The sequence below is a fragment of the Engystomops pustulosus genome, chromosome 1 (assembly GCF_040894005.1).
Source record: "Engystomops pustulosus chromosome 1, aEngPut4.maternal, whole genome shotgun sequence".
Lineage (NCBI taxonomy): Eukaryota > Metazoa > Chordata > Amphibia > Anura > Leptodactylidae > Engystomops > Engystomops pustulosus.
The window spans coordinates 69,763,877-69,788,181 of NC_092411.1; the positions used below are offsets into that span (position 1 = coordinate 69,763,877).

The following is a 24,305-nucleotide window of genomic DNA, read 5'->3' on the forward strand; positions in this document are numbered from 1 at the left end:
AGATCCAGAAGAATCACAGGGGTATGATACAGCTCATACGATGCACTAATATAATATGCTACATGCCTAATGCAATGCAAAAAAACCCCAACACATTTGTACTGTAACTAGCACACAAAATACTTCTCGTCAGCCCTGAAGGTTAAGCAGAATGCAAACATGAAAACATGTTAAGTAAAAGGGCAGCTATTTCCGGTGATGGAAACTAATGCATTTATATAACAAAATGGGAATATCTGACTGGGAGATGCCAAGAAGCTAAAAATTCAGTATTCATTTAAGGGCTCTTTCACATTGGTGTTGTATTTCTATGTCCGTGGTTCTGCGATTTCTACGATTGCCTCACAAAGCCATTTATTTCTATGGGTATTTTCACATTGGATAGTATTTTCACTGATGTGTTGTCCATAGAAAAAAATTATGATAAAAAAATTAAAGGATGCGGATCACGGAAGGCAATAGAAGTCTATGGGTCCGTAAAAATACTGATGTAATATTGGGGGGTTTTTTTACTGATAAGGCTGAAAACCAGGTTTGATGTTTTCAAAGCAATGTAATACCTTCAGTTTTTTGCGGACATGGAGACAAAATTGATGCATCACTGAGACAAAACTGAAGAAAATCAGAGACAACAGATGTGCAACTGAAGATGAACATTAACACCAAAGTCAAAGAACCCATACTTGCATTTATCCTTCATGTTTATATACAAATCTATGGTGTTTTTTTCCCCAATATGGATTCCTGGTTATGTTATATAGATTATGTTATGGATAACAAATTATTTTGAATCTAAAGAAGGAGTCCAAAGTGTATTTTGATCTGGGGACCAAACTATCAGATGGTACCAGTTATTAGGGTTGCAATAACATTTTAAAAGGTTTCCCTATCTTAGACATTTATGAAATACCGTATATACTCGAGTATAAGCCGACCCAAGTATAAGCCGAGACCCCTAATTTTACCACCAAAAACTGGGAAAACCTATTGACTCAAGTATAAGCCGAGGGTGGGAAATGCATTGGTCACAGACCCCCCCCCCCAGTATATAGCCAGCCCCCTATAATATACAGCCTGCCCCCTGTAGTATACAGCCAGCCCAGCCTGCCCCCAGTAGTATACAGCCAGCCCAGCCTGCCCCCAGTAGTATACAGCCAGCCCAGCCTGCCCCCAGTAGTATACAGCCAGCCCAGCCTGCCCCCAGTAGTATACAGCCAGCCCAGCTTGCCCCCAGTAGTATACAGCCAGCCCAGCTTGCCCCCAGTAGTATACAGCCAGCCCAGCTTGCCCCCAGTAGTATACAGCCAGCCCAGCTTGCCCCCAGTAGTATACAGCCAGCCCAGCTTGCCCCCAGTAGTATACAGCCAGCCCAGCTTGCCCCCAGTAGTATACAGCCAGCCCAGCTTGCCCCCAGTAGTATACAGCCAGCCCAGCTTGCCCCCAGTAGTATACAGCCAGCCCAGCTTGCCCCCAGTAGTATACAGCCAGCCCAGCTTGCCCCCAGTAGTATACAGCCAGCCCAGCTTGCCCCCAGTAGTATACAGCCAGCCCAGCTTGCCCCCAGTAGTATACAGCCAGCCCAGCTTGCCCCCAGTAGTATACAGCCAGCCCAGCTTGCCCCCAGTAGTATACAGCCAGCCCAGCCTGCCCCCAGTAGTATACAGCCAGCCCAGCCTGCCCCCAGTAGTATACAGCCAGCCCAGCCTGCCCCCAGTAGTATACAGCCTGCCCCCAGTAGTATACAGCCTGCCCCCAGTAGTATACAACCACCCTAGCCTGCCCCCAGTAGTATACAACCACCCCAGCCTGCCCCCAGTAGTATACAACCACCCCAGCCTGCCCCCAGTAGTATACAACCACCCCAGCCTGCCCCCAGTAGTAGACAACCACCCCAGCCTGCCCCCAGTAGTAGACAACCACCCCAGCCTGCCCCCAGTAGTAGACAACCACCCCAGCCTGCCCCCAGGAGTAGACAACCACCCCAGCCTGCCCCCAGTAGTAGACAACCACCCCAGCCTGCCCCCAGTAGTATACAGCACAGCCCAGCCTGCCCCCAGTAGTATACAGCCAGCCCAGCTTGCCCCCAGTAGTATACAGCCTGCCCCCAGTAGTATACAGCCTGCCCCCAGTAGTATACAACCACCCTAGCCTGCCCCCAGTAGTAGACAACCACCCCAGCCTGCCCCCAGTAGTAGACAACCACCCCAGCCTGCCCCCAGTAGTAGACAACCACCCCAGCCTGCCCCCAGTAGTAGACAACCACCCCAGCCTGCCCCCAGTAGTAGACAACCACCCCAGCCTGCCCCCAGTAGTAGACAACCACCCCAGCCTGCCCCCAGTAGTAGACAACCACCCCAGCCTGCCCCCAGTAGTAGACAACCACCCCAGCCTGCCCCCAGTAGTATACAGCACAGCCCAGCCTGCCCCCAGTAGTATACAGCACAGCCCAGCCTGCCCCCAGTAGTATACAGCCTGCCCCCAGTAGTATACAGCCTGCCCCCAGTAGTATACAGCCTGCCCCCAGTAGTATACAACCACCCTAGCCTGCCCCCAGTAGTATACAACCACCCCAGCCTGCCCCCAGTAGTAGACAACCACCCCAGCCTGCCCCCAGTAGTAGACAACCACCCCAGCCTGCCCCCAGTAGTAGACAACCACCCCAGCCTGCCCCCAGTAGTAGACAACCACCCCAGCCTGCCCCCAGTAGTAGACAACCACCCCAGCCTGCCCCCAGTAGTAGACAACCACCCCAGCCTGCCCCCAGTAGTAGACAACCACCCCAGCCTGCCCCCAGTAGTAGACAACCACCCCAGCCTGCCCCCAGTAGTAGACAACCACCCCAGCCTGCCCCCAGTAGTAGACAACCACCCCAGCCTGCCCCCAGTACTAGACAACCACCCCAGCCTGCCCCCAGTAGTAGACAACCACCCCAGCCTGCCCCCAGTAGTAGACAACCACCCCAGCCTGCCCCCAGTAGTAGACAACCACCCCAGCCTGCCCCCAGTAGTATACAGCACAGCCCAGCCTGCCCCCAGTAGTATACAGCACAGCCCAGCCTGCCCCCAGTAGTATACAGCACAGCCCAGCCTGCCCCCAGTAGTATACAGCACAGCCCAGCCTGCCCCCAGTAGTATACAGCACAGCCCAGCCTGCCCCCAGTAGTATACAGCACAGCCCAGCCTGCCCCCAGTAGTATACAGCACAGCCCAGCCTGCCCCCAGTAGTATACAGCACAGCCCAGCCTGCCCCCAGTAGTATACAGCACAGCCCAGCCTGCCCCCAGTAGTATACAGCACAGCCCAGCCTGCCCCCAGTAGTATACAGCACAGCCCAGCCTGCCCCCAGTAGTATACAGCACAGCCCAGCCTGCCCCCAGTAGTATACAGCACAGCCCAGCCTGCCCCCAGTAGTATACAGCACAGCCCAGCCTGCCCCCAGTAGTATACAGCACAGCCCAGCCTGCCCCCAGTAGTATACAGCACAGCCCAGCCTGCCCCCAGTAGTATACAGCACAGCCCAGCCTGCCCCCAGTAGTATACAGCACAGCCCAGCCTGCCCCCAGTAGTATACAGCACAGCCCAGCCTGCCCCCAGTAGTATACAGCACAGCCCAGCCTGCCCCCAGTAGTATACAGCACAGCCCAGCCTGCCCCCAGTAGTATACAGCACAGCCCAGCCTGCCCCCAGTAGTATACAGCACAGCCCAGCCTGCCCCCAGTAGTATACAGCACAGCCCAGCCTGCCCCCAGTAGTATACAGCACAGCCCAGCCTGCCCCCAGTAGTATACAGCACAGCCCAGCCTGCCCCCAGTAGCATACAGCACAGCCCAGCCTGCCCCCAGTAGCATACAGCACAGCCCAGCCTGCCCCCAGTAGCACACAGCACAGCCCAGCCTGCCCCCAGTAGCATACAGCACAGCCCAGCCTGCCGCCAGTAGCATACAGGCCAGCCCAGCCTGCCGGCAGGCGCATATTATGACGCGGGAGAGAGAAATGGCGGCGCCCAGCACGATCTTACAGAAGACAGAAGACGGGCGCAGAAGCCAGAAGAGGACCTGCGCGGACATCGGGGGAGCAGCGCTGCACATCGGAGGGTGAGTATATAAGTTTATTATTTTTTTACGTTTTTTCAGCACATATTGACTCGTGTATAAGCCATTTTTTGTGCTGAAAAACTCGACACGAGTATATATGATACCAAAAGTATGCATGAAGAGTGAAGGTTCAATTTTGGGGACAACTATTTATCTGAATGAGAAACGTCTGCTCTGCCATTTAACACTCAGAGAGAGGAGTTGTGTTTAGAAAAGCAATATGAAGGCTATGGGGAGGAGTGTGGCCTCACTGCGTTGCATTTTCATAGTCTTAACATTGCATTTACGTTAACACTGTATTTAGATCATGTTTTCCGCCCCACAGCCTGTGAATTGTGATTCAAAACGCAACTCAAACGCTGATTTGACTTTGTTTACACGTGGTGTATAATCTGCTTTTAAAAATGCCTTACAACCACAAAGGAGGTACTCCCAATTGCATATGCATTATAAACACATGCAATTGGGAACAAACACCAGGGGAAGATGTATTAATGTGTCGGTCTTTAGACCAGTAGAGAGTATTACTAGACAGATCTCTGCTGCTCCAGATTTATGGTGAGTTGTACTTTGCACCTCTTGTTAGTTGGTGTAGTATGGGTATGGTTCTGCGCCATATTATTGAATTTTCTGACGCACAGATTATTGTCTGTCCTGTCACGCCCCCTAGTTACTGAGGACATGCCCTATTTTCATTAAGTTGGAAAACTGCCTAAAAATGGTCCAAAACCTGCAATAAATGTGATGCATGGCAATTCACTTGCAATAATGGGTCTATCCTAGAAAACCAGAGTAATTTGCATCTTTCCCATTGATTAATCTGGCGCAGTAGAGAATTGTTTGGTTCTCCCCTGCACTGGTCTGAAGACCAACACATGAATACATCTCCCCCAAGATGCTCATTCTGAATTGCACAGCCTTAATATGGGGAACAATGGAAATCGTTAGACACTTATAACTTTAGTGCAGAATAAGACTGTCTAGTCTAACTCTGCACTGTGTAACCTTAGGACACATTTTATAAATCTTCTCCTCTGTATTTTGCATTGTTGACATGCAGAACATACCCATAACGTATGTAATCAGGTCAAGCCCCCACCCCCCCAGGCGTTTGCATTGCATTTCTAAATGCCTATGTTACCACAGCCAAAGTTTGCATTAACACTAACGTGTGCCCGCCGTACCGCGGGAGAGGAGGAGGTGGTGAGCACTGCTCACCCCTCTCCATAGAGATGTATGGCTCACTGCGCCGTAATACGGGAAAAGACAGAACATGTCCTATCATTTACCTGGCATGGAACACTACGGTGCTGAAACGTATCGCGCTGTGTGCTTATTGTCGGCCTACGGGGCCAAATATACATCCGCCAACGGTCGTGTTTGTGCATTCACACATTCCGCTTTTCATATGCAGTTTTTGATGTTCAAACCAGGAGTGGAATAAATAAAATTGGAGGAGTACCTCTTCTCAGTAACATGTTGTTTCCCATCATCATCCACACCTGCTTTTCGCTTCAAAAACTGCATCTGAAAAAATTAACATGTGAACGCACCATAAGCAGAATAAAATTTATACAGACACTCAAAATCACTTACAACAGCCAGCAAGACAAGTGCTCATGTAGCATCTAACATTCCCTTCTGCACGAACCACACTCCCCTTTTTCTTGTAAATACATACCAACAGTCCATAACATGAGCCATGACTGACACAGGTTTACACTGAAAACCTAGAAAAGGGGTTGTGGGGCCTCAGGGTGTCCTGTGGTAGTTTTCTCTACCAACAAGTTATCAGTATCAGATCTTTTGGGGCCTGTTTCCAGGGATGCCATTTCTTTTTTGCACATCTTTTTAAGATCTGTGAAATATGGAAGCTTTATGAACATTTTTTTCCTTGCATTGCATATTATCAGGATGAAAGTGCCCATGCCTTTAGGTAAAGGCAATGAAAAGGAACATTGCAACATTAAGTAATTCTTTTATTTTACATTTTTTACAATTAGTCATGTTGATGTAGACATTTAAGCATCAATATCCTTGGTTACAAAAGGGTTAAAAAATGTACAAAATTAAAAAGGAGATAAAGCATGAAGCTGTAAACTGATGCAGTCCAATTCCCAGCAAATTAATTATGCCCCACACAACCAAATTAAAAGAAGTCGCTACTGATGACAGATGTTTGTAGCTTTTATAGGACCATTATTAAGATACTCTGCCATAGGTGGGGCATATTACTAAAATGTTGCAAGCATAATCTATGGGAATTGGACAGTAAATCAAAACAAAAAATATCCGTATTTAGGGCTTAAAAATTAATAATAATAGATATAACTGAATATTGATTACGGTAGTAGCAAATGACTAACCAACTATCTCCTCTGTTTTCATATCTCGGAAGAAAACATTGTTTGGGATGAGAAAATGCATCTACTTTCCAGCAAAAATATAATGCAATGTGTACTAATCTATTTAGGACAGAACACTTCAATCCGTATTAACACAAGCAATTCGTTGGGAATGATCTGTAGAATCCACACTTGGGATACTCAGTGTTCCAGCTGTTTATGCACTATATTTCATGTTACAAGCAGCTGTAGCTAAAGAAATACTGGAGCTTTTCTTTCAAACCAAATATACTTGCACTGATATCTTGCTAGCATCGTATTCTATTTAAAATAAAGGGCATCACATGAATAATAGGGAAGACACCATACTTACAGGAGAACGCTGCAAGCAAGCAGAACAGCGGCTGTCGTACAGCAGGAGGTGTATATGCCTGCTGCTGTGTGACAGGCTACACCTCCGTCATCTAACAACCTGGGCACCTGTGTCAACAGCAGAGCCTCTGCTTTCTCCGGTCCAGCACAACAATATGATGTGCACAGAGCCACGGCTTTATAGATAATTTACAGCTGGGATACAAAGGTACATGTGAATAATTCAGCAGGCAATTAGAGCAAACACATCAACAAAACCCTTTAAAAGCCAATCAAAAGTATAATTAGAGGTTTTAGCTTTAAAATCAGCTCTGTACTTTCCTGATGTGAGCATGTGATTATCACTGCTGAGAACCCACCCAACACACTTCTTACAGAATAGAAAATGAAACACTAAGAGAATTAAACAATACAGTAAAATGGAAATGCAACCAGGAGCACACAAAGCAAATCAAAATCTGAGCATATAACCAAGGCAGTAATCACTTGTAGCAGCTTTGTTTTATGTTCAGTGCTGTAACGTCAGTGGTAGGAAAGGACAGTAGAAAGGACCATAGACACCATTCATTATATGTAGTGACAGACTTTAAAGGGGTTTTCCCACAAAGCAAGTTAAGTTCTAGCCACAGGATTGGGCATAACTTGCTGATCGGTGGTCGTCTCAGTGATAGTAACCACACACAAGAACAGGGGTCCCATAACACCCCTCAAAGCTCCACTGAGAGGGCCGGGGCAGGCAGTCGCACATGTGTGGGATTGCCCGTTCATCTCTATGGTGCTGCCCTTGTTATATTACAAAAGGACTTTAAGCCGACAACATATATTTAAACCAAATAGGACCAAATAGCATGCAATTTCAAAGGGTAAAGGGAACCCATCATCACAAATTAGACTAATTGACCACTGTCAATATGTTTCCTTTTGTGGCCCAGCGTGGTGGCATCATCCAGAGAATCAACTTTAAAGTGAGTAATTTAATGTTTGTATAAAGTCAAAAGTCAAGCTTTCCCTGCCTTAGAACAGCCACTTCACTGTAAGGGATGGTCCTGCATCCAGAGACATTACTAACCACATCTCCTGAAAGCCGATGCATGTTCTCAATCAGGCTTTAGAGGTGAGGAGAGCTTTACGTCCGTGTTGAACTCTTTGCTTATCTGACTTTATGCAAACAAATTACATTTCACTTTAATTCTGCGATTCTCTGGAAGATGCCACCATGCTGGGCCATGAAAGAAACATGACGTGGAAGCTGTTCAGCTGCATGACAACATACTGATAATAGTTTATTATGCCAATTTCTGATGACAGGTTCCATTTAATCCATAGCTTGATATACTGCATGATGTATCCAGATTACATTGTAATTGTCAATAGAACCAACCTCTTCCAGTATCCATGAACAATATGTGGAGTAAGGACTGTCTATAGCACGGGTCAGGAACATTTTTTGGCTGAAAGAGCCACAAGCACCACATATTTTAAAATATAATTCTGCGAGAGCCGTACAATATGTTTATAGGGCCAGTGGCAGAACAAATGCTCCAGCAGTCATTAGTACAGCAAGGAGTGTTCCTCCAACCAAAACAATGGTAATTTGCTGTAAAATAAAAAAATAAATCATTTACATTACTTGCGATGCATCTCATCAAGCACTCAGGCTTCTTTTTAATGTGCATGACTGGAAGTTGGCATTCTTCCCACCTGATGATGAGAGAGTGCCAGCTTTCAGGCATGCGCAGAAGAAAGAAGAAGCCAGAGTGATCTAACAGCAGATAAAATCTGCTGTACAGGACGAACGTAGCCTTACCTTACCTTTTTTTCCGTAAATCAGGCCTCAACCAGGGCTCCCCTGGAATAAAGGCCTTGCTTTTGGGGCAGGTTTTATATTATGTTTTTTTAAGGGGAGGGGACACTGTATAAATTATAATCTGCTGCTGAGGTGATTTCACAACTCTATGTATAATGACACATCCTGAGGTGAACGGTGGGTCCAGGATTCATGCCTGCCATTGTAATCACCTTTATATCTGCAGTCGCGGATAGATGCAGGTGCAGAGGCAGTGACGCAGGCGGCAGGACTACAGAGGGAGTGATGGGAAATGTAATCTGAGCACCGTGCCACTCATCACTGCCGCCAATGGGGACCAGATCAGCTGAAAACTACCAATACCAGCCTGCACCGCATGCAGCCCGTTGGAGTGAGGCGCATGCATCCTTCCTATTGACAAATAGGAGCCTTTTCTGCGAGGCAGATGCGGCCATCAAAAGAGCCACATCTGGCTCACAAGCCATAGGTTCCCGACCCCTGGTCTACAGTATGCAGCCCCTACAACAAGGGATAGCAAGAGTAGGCTCCACCACACATCGCTCACTGGACATCATCACAGATCCTTCCGCCCACAGAAAAAAAGCATCTACATGAAGTAGATATTTACCAAGTAAATTACATCTATATGCAGTTGGAGAACTGAAAGAGGGAGTTATACGATGCAATACAACCTTATTTATTTGTTCATTACAGCCATGGCATTTACAGACAAATTACGAGAGGGGAAAACGGACCAATTTCAACTTTACAGAATGAACATATAGTAATATACCCGTTTCCACAGCCCTTCATATACCGTTTTTGCGTTACATACGAACAACTTAGTAAAGTCCTAAGAACCAAGATTGGTGATCCATCATCTAATGTTTATAAGCTCTCAACATTATCCCATTGTTACATTTTTGTGTGTACATGTGACTACTGTTATATGTTTCAGGTGACAGTAAGGAGCATTTTTATATTCACTTCGATTTTATACTGTTTCTTGTAATAGCTAGATTACCTGTAATAGTATGATGTTTCTTCCCATCATGTGATTTGGAGGGGGGGGGGGGGTGTGCAATCCCTCCCGCAGTCCTCCGGGTCAAGTGACTCGGAGACCGGGGTTTTGAGGCTCCTCCCACGGCCTTCCTGGCCACATGACCGGGAGGCGGGGAATGAGATCCCTCCCCAGATTCGCTCAGCTGTTCCAGTTATAAGGTGAGCGTGTAGTAAGAGTGTGCATTTTATGATTAAGACATTTATCGTCAAACCGCGTTAACCGACTATTCCTAGTGTCTGTTTTTAGCATTGTCACGTAATAAAGAAGGCATTGTTTGGCAACAGCACAGCCGTGGACCCCCTTTTGTTGTGCTGGTTCGCTTTTTTCCTTTTTCATATACCGTTTGTTACATATGTTGTATGTTTGTCACATATTTATTCACATACGTTATGGCTAAAGAAAGACATAACGTACAGTCCGGCTCCTGATCTGTTGGTATTGGTCACTTTTGCTACTTTTCTGATCAGGTGGTTCATGGGGTGAGCAGGTTTCTCTGTTATTGTTTTGAACTTGACAAGGCACATCGCTCGCCAGACATGGTATGCTGATTATGCCTTGATTATCTGTAGGCCATGTGAAGCAAAACAAGGCAGGTGTCTGCTTTACTATACAGCTCAATTCAACTTCTACGCCATATTGTCTGAGGCGCATGGGCTATACCATATTGCTGCCCCAACGAGCCTCAATAGGGGGTCAGAAAATCCATTGCCAAGATAATTGTGAGCTTATGATGACCTATTATTCTGTGTGTAAAAGTATTGAGGTTTGTTGTATAAGAGAAATAATAAAAAAAAAAAAAAAAAACACTGATCCCCCAGAAGACAGTTTTTAGGTGTGAATAAGACAAACTTTTGGAGTTGAAACGTGTTGCAAACCATATTTTGGCATTAGAAAAAAAAATACATTAAGTAAAATAGTTTCCGACCAAGATTGTATCTATTTCTACGCCATTGCAAAATCTTTCCAAAATTCCAAACTACGTATTCCGCAGTATATATTAATGGTAGCTCTGTCCTACAAAGGCAAGGGTAATAACCTATAGTATTCATTTCCCATTGGTAACTTATACACACACATTTATATTTTTACGTTTGTAAAAAAGAAATACGTTACGTTTATACAAAGTTATATTATTAAAACTGCCCTCACTATGTGTTCACTGGTCATTCACTTACCCGAAGACCATAGTCAACAAAAAGAATGTAAGATAAAAGTCAACCAGAGCGTGCATATACAACTACAATACTAATGAGAATACCCCTTGCCATTTGGCAAATCTACTGCACTAACATTGTGGTTGATAGAGATGCCTGCAGGTCACCATAAATACAACTTACACAAGTGATTCACCCATATTTATGTATATATCTATAGATATAAAGGCCACATACAGCTGCGTCAACTAAAAAATTAAAAGTTCTGTTTTTGTGTCCAAAAACACAATTAGGTCCTGGTGCTTAAGGAGCTAAAATAGATAACACAGTCAAACATATTACATTTTTAATACAATAGAAAAACATTTATCAAATTATATCCTGTATCTCTGATAGCTTACAAACTACACTCACCGGCCACTTTATTAGGTACACCTGTCCAACTGCTCGTAAACACTTAATTTCTAATCGGCCAATCACATGGCGGCAACTCAATGCATTTAGGCAATAGACATGGTCAAGACAATCTCCTGCAGTTCAAACCGAGCATCAGTATGGGGAAGAAAGGTGATTTGAGTGCCTTTGAACGTGGCATGGTTGTTGGTGCCAGAAGGGCTGGTCTGAGTATTTCAGAAACTGCTGATCTACTGGGATTTTCACGCACAACCATCTCTAGGGTTTACAGAGAATGGTCTGAAAAAGAAAAAACATCCAGTGAGCGGCAGTTCTGTGGGCGGAAATGCCTTGTTGATGCCAGAGGTCAGAGGAGAATGGGCAGACTGGTTCGAGCTGATAGAAAGGCAACAGTGACTCAAATCGCCATCCGTTACAACCAAGGTAGGCAGAAGAGCATCTCTGAAAGCACAGTACGTTGAACTTTGAGGCAGATGGGCTACAGCAGCAGAAGACCACACCAAGTGCCACTCCTTTCAGCTAAGAACAGGAAACTGAGGCTACAATTTGCACAAGCTCATCGAAATTGGACAGTAGAAGATTGGAAAAACGTTGCCTGGTCTGATGAGTCTCGATTTCTGCTGCGACATTCGGATGGTAGGGTCAGAATTTGGCGTCAACAACATGAAAGCATGGATCCATCCTGCCTTGTATCAACGGTTCAGGCTGGTGGTGGTGGTGTCATGGTGTGGGGAATATTTTCTTGGAACTTTTTGGGCCCCTTGGTACCAATTGAGCATTGTTGCAACGCCACAGCCTACCTGAGTATTGTTGCTGACCATGTCCATCCCTTTATGACCACAATGTACCCAACATCTGATGGCTACTTTCAGCAGGATAATGCGCCATGTCATAAAGCTGGAATCATCTCAGACTGGTTTCTTGAACATGACAATGAGTTCACTGTACTCAAATGGACTCCACAGTCACCAGATCTCAATCCAATAGAGCATCTTTGGGATGTGGTGGAACGGGAGATTCGCATCATGGATGTGCAGCCGACAAATCTGCAGCAACTGTGTGATGCCATCATGTCAATATGGACCAAAATCTCTGAGGAATGCTTCCAGCACCTTGTTGAATCTATGCCACCGAGAATTAAGGCAGTTCTGAAGGCAAAAGGGGGTCCAGCCCGTTACTTGCATGGTGTACCTAATAAAGTGGCCGGTGAGTGTATATGACAGCAAGAACTATCAATGTTGCTAGCTGTCACTATAATATAAAGCAGCTTCTGCAGCTTCGGCACTTTGTTGTCCTTTAACGTGATGTTCCAGTACAAGTTCCAGCAGATGATACACAAATAACTATACAGCACTAGCTGTCCACAGTGACCTTACTATCAAAAATAGAATTTAACACAAGGGAAATTAAATTAAGGATAATTATCGTGAAACTGAAAATAAATAGCACATGAATGACATATAACAGGCTCTGCAGGAGGCAGAAAGAAAATATCTGGAAATAACATGCCAAATGGATGTAATCTGGTTACAGAAGATGTCCAGCTGCACAGGCAAGATAGAGAAAAGAGACAAAGAAAACAGGAAAAGATTGGCACATGCACATGCCCAACCTGCCCAACCTGCAGCACACAGATATGTGCCTACACAGCAAACATTACCTGAGTGGTTTCTAGTCTTTAGGAATAGTGGACATGTGAAAAACCAAGGAGAATGTCTTCATTTTGTTGTGACACTGAAAGAAAAAAAACTGTGTAAAACAGCCTTAAATGCAAGATTGTCATTTAAACATGCACACATATATACAGGTAGATATATGCACACTAAAAAAATGCCACCTATGTTATTAGTTAGAGAACCAGCAGATCCCCCCATGTTGCCCTTTCTCTCATTACGTAGTGAAGTACATGCAGATGGGTGGTGTGGTCCTCCTATAACAGATTGTATTGGAATCCTAAAAAGTGCTAGGAGGTCCCGAAGGTGATCCTATCAATGATAAACAAGCCTCCATGCATCAGAGCAAAAAGGGAATAGGAGCTATGGTTGTACTTACAGCTTGCGGATGCGAATGCAAGAAGGAGCCAACTGCTTTTGAGTCCATATCATGTGTTTACATAGTCACATATAGATTGACTCCATCTGATCAACTATTGATGGTCTATCCACAGGATAACCAGCCAAACAATTTAATTGTAGATGATAAGTTATATAATATCACTGCATTTTTATGGTAACAGGTTAAAGCCTCCTCATTCTTCTAGTGTTCTGGGGAATGTGATACTTCTCCACAAGGTTTCCCAAAAAGTAGGGCAAAAGTCTGGGGTCTTTCCAAAATGCAAGCCCAACACATACAGCATATCACAGTTTTGGAAAAAAAAAATTCATAACAAAAAAATTAAATAAAAATCACTGTAAATGAGCACTACCCCCCTCCCACCTTTATCTGAAACTTCTTCTGCTGTGTGAGGTTACATCGTAGTAAGAGTTCTCCTTACTGAGACTGCCAATTATGGCTACCACGCAGTTGTATGGAGTCTTATAGCCATGGATGCTCCACTAGGGGATTCTGGGAAAATATGCCAAGTTTTCCAGGATGGGATAAGGAAAACCATGCCTCTTTTAGCTACCTTGTAGGGCAGCTCCCTTGACATCAAGCATGACCTACAATAGGCCTTATGACATGGTGCGGGATTAAAACCAAACCAGTATATCTATTCCAAAAGGTAAAACCCCCCCGCATCATGTCATAAGGCCTCTTGTAGGTCATGCTTGATGTCAAGGGAGCTGCGCTACAAGGTAGCTAAAAGAGGTGTGGTTTTCCTTATCCCATCCTGGAAAACTTTGCATATTTTCCCTGAGGTTACATCAGGCAGAGAGAGGGTAGGGGAGAAGTGCTGAGGCAGGGGGAGGGTTAGAGAGTGTAACAGTCCGTTAAACTGCAGAACCAAGGGACTCTGGGGGGGACCTTCTTAGCATAATTTTGAAAGTTGGTTTAAGAAGGAAGAAGGCCACGGATAACACATAAAAGATAACTTCAGTCACAGAGCCCAAGACTGTGGAGTCGGTAAGCCAAACTTCGATTCCAACTTAGCCTCCACAATTACCCTAATTCTCACTCCACCAAAATGGTCACCGACTCCAACCATGTTTTCCAGATCTCTCTAGCAGTGCTGACTGAGTGCAGGTGATCCTTAACAGCACCTTTTTCTTTCTGATCTGTATCGGAGCAGATTCACTACTGAGCATGTACATGAAGTGTAGTGCACATTCATCTAAAATAAAAGCCTAGAAGAGGGGTGCACAACCCACAAGTGGCCTGCCAAGTCTTGAGGTGCAACGCTCACCCTGTTGACTGATAAAAGCGGAAATACTGTAGGTGCAGCTGAGAGGTTCTCACTGCTCCCTGGGCCTCTCCTGCATCTCCATAAATATTATTATTTAACCTTAACCAGGTTAAAAATTTTCAGCCGGGTGGGGCCCAAGCACTGCTGCAAAAAAAAAAAAAAAAAAAGGAGGGGAGAAAAAGGAGACACAGGTAGTAATTAGTTTTTTGTTTTTTTTTTAATGGCAGCGTCCTGGGTCCACCTACCTATACACTGGGGACGTGTGCTGGGTCCACCTACCTATACACTGGAGACGTGTGCTGGGTCCACCTACCTATACACTGGGGACGTGTGCTGGGTCCACCTACCTATACACTGGGGACGTGTGCTGGGTCCACCTACCTATACACTGGGGACGTGTGCTGGGTCCACCTACCTATACACTGGGGACGTGTGCTGGGTCCACCTACCTATACACTGGGGACGTGTGCTGGGTCCACCTACCTATAATAATAATAATAATTCTTTATTTATATAGCGCACACAGATTACGCAGCGCTGCACAAGCATGTCAAATTGGTCCCTGTCCCCAATGGGGCTCATAATCTAAACAACCTAACAGTATGTTTTTTTGAAGTGTGGGAGGAAACCGGAGTACCCGGAGGAAACCCACGCAAACACGGAGAGAACATACAAACTCTTTGCAGATGTTGACCTGGGTGGGATTCGAACCCAGGACCCCAGTGCTGCAAGGCAGATGTGCTACTCACTCAGCCACCGTGCCGCCCTACCTATACACTGGGGACGTGTGCTGGGTCCACCTACCTATACACTGGGGACGTGTGCTGGGTCCACCTACCTATACACTGGGGACGTGTGCTGGGTCCACCTACCTATACACTGGGGACGTGTGCTGGGTCCACCTACCTATACACTGGGGACGTGTGCTGGGTCCACCTACCTATACACTGGGGACGTGTGCTGGGTCCACCTACCTATACACTGGGAATATCTACTTACATAAACATATATACTGGGGGCAGTGTGCACTGGGGGATACAGAAAATATGTAGTAAGTATCTATTAAAGGAAGCATAGTACATAACATATTGGCACAGTACATCTAATAGCACATTTGTACTTCTTTCAGGAACACAGAATAGTAATTATACTGTATATTATGTTGCCATTCTGAATAGCCATTGTTTGGATTCTTTAGTTTTCTCCCTGTGGTTACCAGCGCAGCACTCCTGTCCTGCATGGTTGATGCCTTAGTGCGGTGGTCCCCGGGCATGACCAAAAGAAATTAAAATAAAAAATTTTGTACTCACCTCGGATGGATGATACTCTTCTCCTCGCGGCTTCCCGTCAGACTGCACGAGGCACGTCTATGTGCTCGCCCAGTGTACACACAGTATAACACGCTGGAGAACGTCATAGTGTGTGCACTGGCAGCACACATAGATGCACCCCTGGTGTCTGCCGGGAAGCCATGGGGCAAGGATGTACATGGAGCCATGTGGATAAGAGGAGCGTTGCAGGCGAGTATACAGTTTTTGTTTTTAAGGGGGCTGGGCAGGAGAAATTAGTATTAGGGGGAAGAAAGAGGACATTTGTATTGGGGGCCGGGGAGGGGACATTTCTAATGGAGGCTGTGCTTTTTTTTTGAGGGAGCCATGCTTTGGACATTTTATTAATGATGAGAGGCAGCTGGACATTTTGTTAATGATTAGAAGCTGTATTTCCCACCCTAGGCTTATACTAAAGTCAATAAATTTCCCAGTTTATTTTGTGGTAATATTAGGTGCCTCTGCTTATACTTGGGTCAACCTATACTCAAGTGTATGTGGTATAAAAAGGAGGCTACAGAAAAAGGAGCACCATTAGGAGGGGGTTACAAAAATGGGACCTATAAATGGACCTACAGTGACGAGAGAGGGTGACATAAAAGAGAGCACTATAGATCGGAGGCTGCAGGAAATTACACTTTATATGGGTTGGGTTAGATATGGGGTATTTGCTGGGCACGCTAATTTTTTTTTCCAGGGACCACGGGTGCAGCTGGTCCCCGAATACAAAGTGGTATACAGAATGTGATCAATGAGATGTATTAAGATGCATCTTCACATATATTACCGTATATTATAATATAGATAAATACTTTGCCGCCACTATTAAATATCATCCTTCTTTCTATATAGATATACACACAAATATATTATATATATATATATTTATTTATTTATTAGGGGGACACAGTATGTCAATTAAAAATAAAGAAAGGATGGTATTTAAAAGTGGGGGCAAAGAATTTATCTACATTACAGGGTGCACAGTATGAATATTAAAATGGGGGATTGCACAAATTAATTTATTATGGGAGTATAGTATACATGCAAATTAGTGGGCTCTGTACATATGTAAAATCATTTGGGATACTGTATGTGTGTATATAGGGACTAAGAATTGGCCCTGGTCTGTATGAAGCTCAGTTCTAGCTTCCATACTGGTGCTGTATTTATATATAAAGCTTTGTTCTGGTTAAATATAAAGTGTGAATTGGTATTATAATAATTCATGACAGGCAAAATAATATAATTTGAAAGACACTACATTTTAATTAAAGATGGGGCACTGTATACATTAGAATGAGGGGTTAGTAATGCATAAACTAAACTAGTAGGATAGTGCTGCATACACTATAAAATTATAATCCATACATAAATGCATTCAGGGAGAGCTGTTAATGCTAAAATCAGGACACATTGGGGCACATTTACTTACCCGTCCCTGGCGCGATCCCCGATCCAGTAAAGTCTGCCGCGATTCACTTCGCTTACGCACCCAATTTCTTGAATGTGTTGTTTCCCCAATCAGTTCCGCCGGAGTTCACCTTCTTCCGGTGTATCTAAGCGCATGCCTTGTGGCACAATTTTGAAGTTAAATCGCGCTCAGTCCGAATCCGTTGGATCGTCCAACGGCCTGCCCCCCAATTTCTGTCGCATGAAAGCCGGCGAGATTGCGCCAAAATCCGATCACGTGCGACACAATCCCCTTTTAAATACTTGTCCCAGCCGTGCGAAAAGTTGGAATATGGACGAAAGTAAATAAGCCCCATTGTCTATATTTTAACCCCTTAATGTATCGGCTTTTTTTTACGGCGGTCATTAAGGGTACTTCTTCTGACACGTACGCCTTTCTACGGCGGCGCTTCAGAAGAAGATTTCGGGACACTGGTGCCGGTGTCGGGCTGTGATATCACAGCCCAGACCCGGCACTAACACCCGGGATCGGAAAAACTCAGATCCCGGGTGTTTAACCCCTTACACGCATGACCGCGGCGTGCAAGTGTGTCCCCCGTGGATCGGACCCCCCCGGTGTGCTTACCGCTCCCGACGAGAGACCCGAGGCTTCCAGCTTCTCTCCCCGCTGGGTTCTGCCTTCCTGGCATGCTCAGTTACTTACACTATACTCTGCAATACAAGTGTATTGCAGTGTAAAGGCTTGAATAAGCGATCGGATGATCGCTTATTCAAGCCAAGAAGTAGAAAATGTAAAAAAGTAAAAAAAAAAAAATTCAATCTTTTTATAATATAATTAAATAAATAAATAAAATAAAAGTCCCATAATCTCCCCAGTAACACATAAAATGCAAATAAAGTAAATAAAACACAAAAACACGTACATATTTGGTATCACCGCGTCCGTATTAATCTGTACAATAAATCTAAATCAATATTGAACCCGCTCGGTGAACTACGTAAAAAAAAAAAACCTCGAAAAACTTCCCATAATATACAATTTTTCATCAAACACCATCGCAAAAAATGTTCTAAAAAGTGATCAAAAAAAGTTACATTCCCTAATATGATACGAAAAGAACAACTGTTTTCGCAAAAAATAAGCCCTCAACCAGATCTGACAACAGAAAAATACAGAAGTTATGGCCCTGAAAAGTTGTCAATAGTAAAAACAATGTGATTTTCTCCAATATTGGTTTTGCTCCGGAAAATTGAGCAAAAATAAGAAAAACTATATAAATGAGGTAACACCGCAATCGTAGTGAACCAGAGAATAAAGATAAAATATTATTTTTACGTTACAGTGAGCGGGGGGGGGGATGCTAACAATCCAAAATAAAAATTGATGATTTTGTTTGTGTCCCCCTTGAAATAGTTAATAAAATCTCATGAATAAGCTTTAGACTTCAAAAATAATCTATACATTGTATCTCATCCCATAAAAAAAAAAATAATAATATCAAACTTTTTGGGTAGTTTTACATCTTGTCTGGAAACCAGGACATTTCAAACTTGGAAAATGAAGAATTTTTACAAACTTTTGCCAAATTTTCACTTTTTTTCAAAACGAAACACAAAACTTATCACTTAAATTTTATAACTAACATGAAGTACAATGTGTCACGAGAAAACATTCTCAAAATCACCCGGATATGTTAAAGCGTTCTGAAGTTATAACCAATTATCGTGAGACATGTCAGATTTGAAAATCGAGTCTGGTCATTGAGCTGAAAACTAGTGTCGGTGATAAGGGGTTAATAACTGGGGGGGGGGGGGGGATTTTGAGATTTGCCCTTTACAACATACAACCTAGAAACAGCAGTGAGTAGACAATACCTCAAGATGCATGTGAGAATCTGAAAAAACCTGAAGGGCCACATGTCAGACTCTACGGTTAAGTTCAGGAAAAGTACCATGACAAAAAGAAAATATAAGAATGGTTGGTTTGTCAAGGTTGCCAGGAGAAAGCTTCTTTCCAAATTTTTTAACGCTCCATGTGAACACAAAACTTGTAGAAAAATGTCCTATGGATGACCAAAATGAAGATGCCTGGCCTTCATGCTTACTGGTGCATTTATGGAAAACCAAACAGAGAAGATGACCTCATACTAAGTGTCATGGGGGTAGAGGGGGTGAAGATTTGGGCTCGTTTTGCAGACACCTTGCAGTCGTTGAGATGGACAAAATTGGGTCAAGCAATAATAATTCTGAGTACACCAGCAAATCTACAACAGCATAACATGATAGGATCATAAATCACTTTGTTACAATTGCCTAGTTAACATGCAGACCCTAAAAGGAGTAGTCCAGGAATATGAACGTCTGATACAAAAACACATGATGCTATAAGTCAGTGGTGGCGAACCTTTTAGAGACAGAGTGCCCAAACTACAACCAAAACCCACTTATATGTCGCACAGTGCCGACATGACAATTTAAGCAGTAACTTATTGATCCTTGCTGTATTACAGGTTTCAATCGTATTTGCATCCTGAGTACATCAATACAATAATAAGAAGATGGAGAAATTGGGATTGTAGCTTCCTTTCAGGGTCTCCTGAAGAGGCAAAATAAGGGGACCCAGAGCAGGAGCTCCAATGACAATCCATCTCTATCCACACCTTCTCACTTCTGCTGTAGTACTGGCAGCCAAGGATTTCACTTTAAAATGGTGCTGAGCATGGCACGTCCTGGGCCGTCTTGGACCACAGGAGCCTTGAGTCCTGTCTGGCAAACTCTGTGCTTGGGTAAAGACCTGGGTGCCCACAGAAAGGGCTTTGAGTGCCACCTCTGGCACCCATGCCATAGGTTCGCCACCACTGCTATAAGTAAATAGATTTAACAAAACTCAATGTCTTTAGTCACAAAATGAAGCTCAAATAGTTTGATTTTATGATTCACAAAATGTTATGGGCTTTCTAAAGTAGGCAGAGTTATCTCCAAGATGACCGCCACTGGAAACTACAAGTCCCATGATCCTTTAGTTCACAATAACAGCTCTTTCTTCTTATGCTCTGCTCCCAGTGATGATGTGACAGACATTCTTGCTCTGTTACCATAGTAATGATGTGTAACTGCCATCACTGCACATTACCTCACTGAGATGACGTCTCAACACAACACGGGCCATACTGGATACCCTGCAACCAACCGACTACAGCCAAACATAGTGGTGATCACATGACCTGTCCAGGCAGGTGCAAGACATGTGATGTGGACATGTGACCAGTGGGTATCTTATGTCCTGTGTCTTCTCCATGCTGAGAAAATCAATGGACTCATTAAAGGGTCAGTAGTATTTTAATTCTTCATTACATTGTATGTCAACAGCATTTTTCTGCTAAGGGGAGCACAATTTTAAATAACAACCAATTACAAATTAACTTCTATTTTAAGGCCCCATTTGTAAATGAATAATGCTTATTCCTGAAATGCTGTGGCAGAACCTTAACAGAACTCCACAAAAATGGATCATCACAAACTTCAATGAACTGAAGCAACATGGCAAAGAAAAGTAGTACAGAAAATGATCAAAGAGGTTGTTCAAGAACCATAAATTTGTATTATTGGCCTCAATAAGAGTAACCAAGAGGGAACTACTTCTTAAATAAAGTGCAGTGACAGCACTTATCCACTACAGCCAAATACATGCAGCTGCTGCTATAGGTCTTTATACAAGTTATTCATTCATGAAATTTACTTCGTTTTTCACACTTGGGTTTTTCATTTCATGACTCGATGCTATCTATTGTCTTGCTGTTTATCTGAGGCAGTGATTACCAGATTTTAAGACACTTTTTGTTAAATTTTATGGTTAAATATGTGAATTTGAATCGGAAATGCCCTAACAAGTTTTAGTTACTATGGGGAAGGAGGTTAGATACCCCAAGTCTACCTAGTTGAGCATGGATTGATTTACGTACAAGTCTCCAATATAGGCTCTTTGCAAGTGGAGATTAAGCTACTACTTACTATCACGGCCTATGTTCATTTGCCTTTCAGAACATGTATGCGTTCCTCTATCTAAATGCTTCGTGGCGTTCACATTGCGTTTTGAAACACAATTCAACCGATGAGAAGAGATATGCCCAATTACATTGGTGTTAACATTTGCATTTATATAAAGTAATGTTAATGCGCTATTCACACACACACGCATTGCGTTAAAGAGAACCCGTCAGGCAAAATAACCCCCCTAATCTAAATAGATTTTCATAAACTGCCATTAGAGAGCATTGCCTCTATCCCTTCATTGTCCCTCCACATGCCTGTAAACCTAAGCAATGAGGTCCTAACGCTGTATGCAAATGTCCAATGAGTCATTAGCATATTCATACTGTCCAGCTTATTCATGAGTGGGAGGTACAGCCACACCCCCAGTGCTTGACTGACACCCTGTATAATCAGCTAATTTGTGTGGCCGAGCTGGGATAATGGCGATTCATATTGTAGATCAGCACCTATATTACGTTCTTTTTACTTATTCTTCCACTAACCGTATCTGCTGCTGAATTTCAACCGGTTAGCAGAAATAAACATTTTTTTCCCTCTTGACCCTCATTTGAAAGAACATCTGTTCAGGCAGCCCACAAACTGATTTGACTGAGCTCGCATCTCATCTCTTTTAGCTGTGTTAAAGCCAAAACTCTGAGCCATCTGGCTGCTTGCTCTAAAGGAAGAAAACTAAACTTTAGTTTATATTTAAAAAAGGGAAGAAAAAGAAGAAAAAAATCCTTTTCCTGCTCATCCATTTTGCATAAATATTGATGAGGGGAAAAAAAACTGAAAAGAAAAGGCCAGTGTTCTAATATTAGATTGTGTTTCTTTGCAAGGACAGCAAGAAGCTAAGAAGAACACTAGGTTAAAGAGAGCAGAGAATGTATTTCTAAGCAGAGGCCCTGTGAATTATTCCACAGAGCTCCACTAACCCAATGGGACCAATAACATCACAGAGCAAACTAGAGAATGTTTTTGTCCCATCTTTCCAGCTCCAGATATAGTAGTCTAAATATATCCAGACACCAATATTTTCAACGTGACTTTTGCATTTGTCCTGGAACAAAGACTCACACGTGGGAATAGAATGTATTTATAATGGAAACTAACCTTTTAATACATCCAGTTAAAAATAATATTACTGCAGCAAGTCACGAGGCGTACACAACATGTGATGAATATAATGGAGAAACCCCCCAGGAGACAGGACTGGGGTAACCAAAAAATAGGGCTACGTTCCCTGCTTTGTGCTAGTCCCTATGTCACTAGAGACAGTTACTGGCTAAAGCAGGTCCTGTGAAGTGATTAAAGAGCTTGTCTCAAGTTTTGCTTTTATTACCGTACCCATCTGAAAGATAGGCGATACCAATCTGACCAGTAACCCTTTAACGACCGGGCCCTTTTTTGTTTTTTTATTTCCATTTTTCACTCCCCACCTTCAAAAATCTATAACTTTATTATTTTTACAAGTAAAGAGCTCTGTGATGGCTTGTTTTCTGCGGAACAAATTGCACTTCATAGTGACGGTATTTAATATTCCATGCCGTGCATTGGGAAGTGGGGAAAAAACTCCAAATGCAGTGAAAATGGCAAAAAACGCATTTTGTATAGGTTTTCTAATGTTTTCATATATTTACAAAAATGAAAACCTCATGTACAAAAATGTGTTTTTTTTTGGGGGGGGGGGATTTTGCCATCTTTTGGCGATAACTTTTTCATACTTCAGTGTACGGAGCCGTGGGTGGTGTAATTTTTTGCGACTTTTGATAACGTTTTCAATGCTATCATTTTTAGAACTATACGACCATTTGATCACTTTTTATAGAATTTTATAGACTTTGGGCCATTTTCCGTTACAGGGTTAAACGCAGTAAATTAGCGGGATAACACCCACGTGGGTGTTACCGGTAAGTCTTTGGTGAATATGCAGTAAAGACTTACCGGCTATGGAGAGGGCTCGTGAGCCCGTGAGCCCTCTCCATGTACCCGCACCGTACTATTATGGCGCGTGTCGTTAAGGGGGTAGCGGTTAGCTAGCACCGACTCCATTAGAGTGCTAGAGATAGCCAAGTGCTGTGTTCTACAATTTCCAATCTTCCCATAGCAACGCCCCTTAATTTTAATGTTGATTTCATGCTTTAACACTAAGAAAAAAAAAAAACTTTTCTAGTCCTAGGGGATCCTCAACAGTGACTTGAATGAAATTATTTGTAGTCGGCCTAGTATGAGCAGCGAAATAATGATAAATTACAAGTTTCAAGGAGGGGACTTGTAGGCAGCACGGTGGCTTGTAGTTTGTATGTTCTCTCTATGTTTGCGTGGGTTTCCTCTGGGTCCTCCAGTTTCCTCCCACACTCCAAAACATACTGGTAGGTTGATTAGATTGTGAGCCCCATTGGGGACAATTTGGCAAGTTCTGTGTAGCACTGCGTGGTCTGTGTGCCCTATATAAATAAAGGTATTATTATTATGACTACAAATGGGTGTGGTCAACCAACATTCACATCAGGAAGCTCCTAAAGGCGTCAGTAACAGAGAGCTTTTAAATTATATACTCAAACACCTGCTGGATGCGCCTCCTTCTCAAGTTTGGGCTTATAGGGTCTTGTACTGCAAAGGGCCAAAGGAACATGCCCGGGGAACATGTATCATACAGTGCACAATGAAGTCCCTGCCCCTTAGATACATCAGACCCCGGGTTTACTTATTTATCTAGTGTTTGGTTTGCGCCCGTGTACAATCCTACACTAGGCAGAATTGGAGCATAATAAAGTTTGCAGGCAAGTGCGCAGTCTGTCACCCACTTGGCGTAGAGGTGGAGTAAAAGGGGAGATAAGCACAATTACTCGTGGTTTGCAAGTAATTGCGACCATTTCAGGGCTTTGATAAATGTCCTCCATAACCTTGTCTCCAAGATTTTAAGCCGTTTTTTATGCAC

At 43.7% G+C, this 24,305-nt stretch overlaps 1 protein-coding gene across 12 annotated transcripts in view; it reads right to left on the reverse strand.

Moving 5' to 3' along the window:
• PITPNM2 (phosphatidylinositol transfer protein membrane associated 2) overlaps positions 1-24,305 on the reverse strand; it is a 202,802-nt gene that overhangs the window by 157,001 nt on the left and 21,496 nt on the right. For 11 of the 12 annotated variants that reach the window (XM_072144167.1, XM_072144181.1, XM_072144187.1 and 8 more), the window contains exon 2: positions 12,909-12,982. The exons of the other annotated variant lie outside the window; for it this stretch is intronic. The gene's annotated coding sequence lies outside the window, so the exon portion shown is untranslated. The remainder of the gene's footprint in view (positions 1-12,908; positions 12,983-24,305) is intronic. 12 annotated transcript variants of the gene reach the window in all.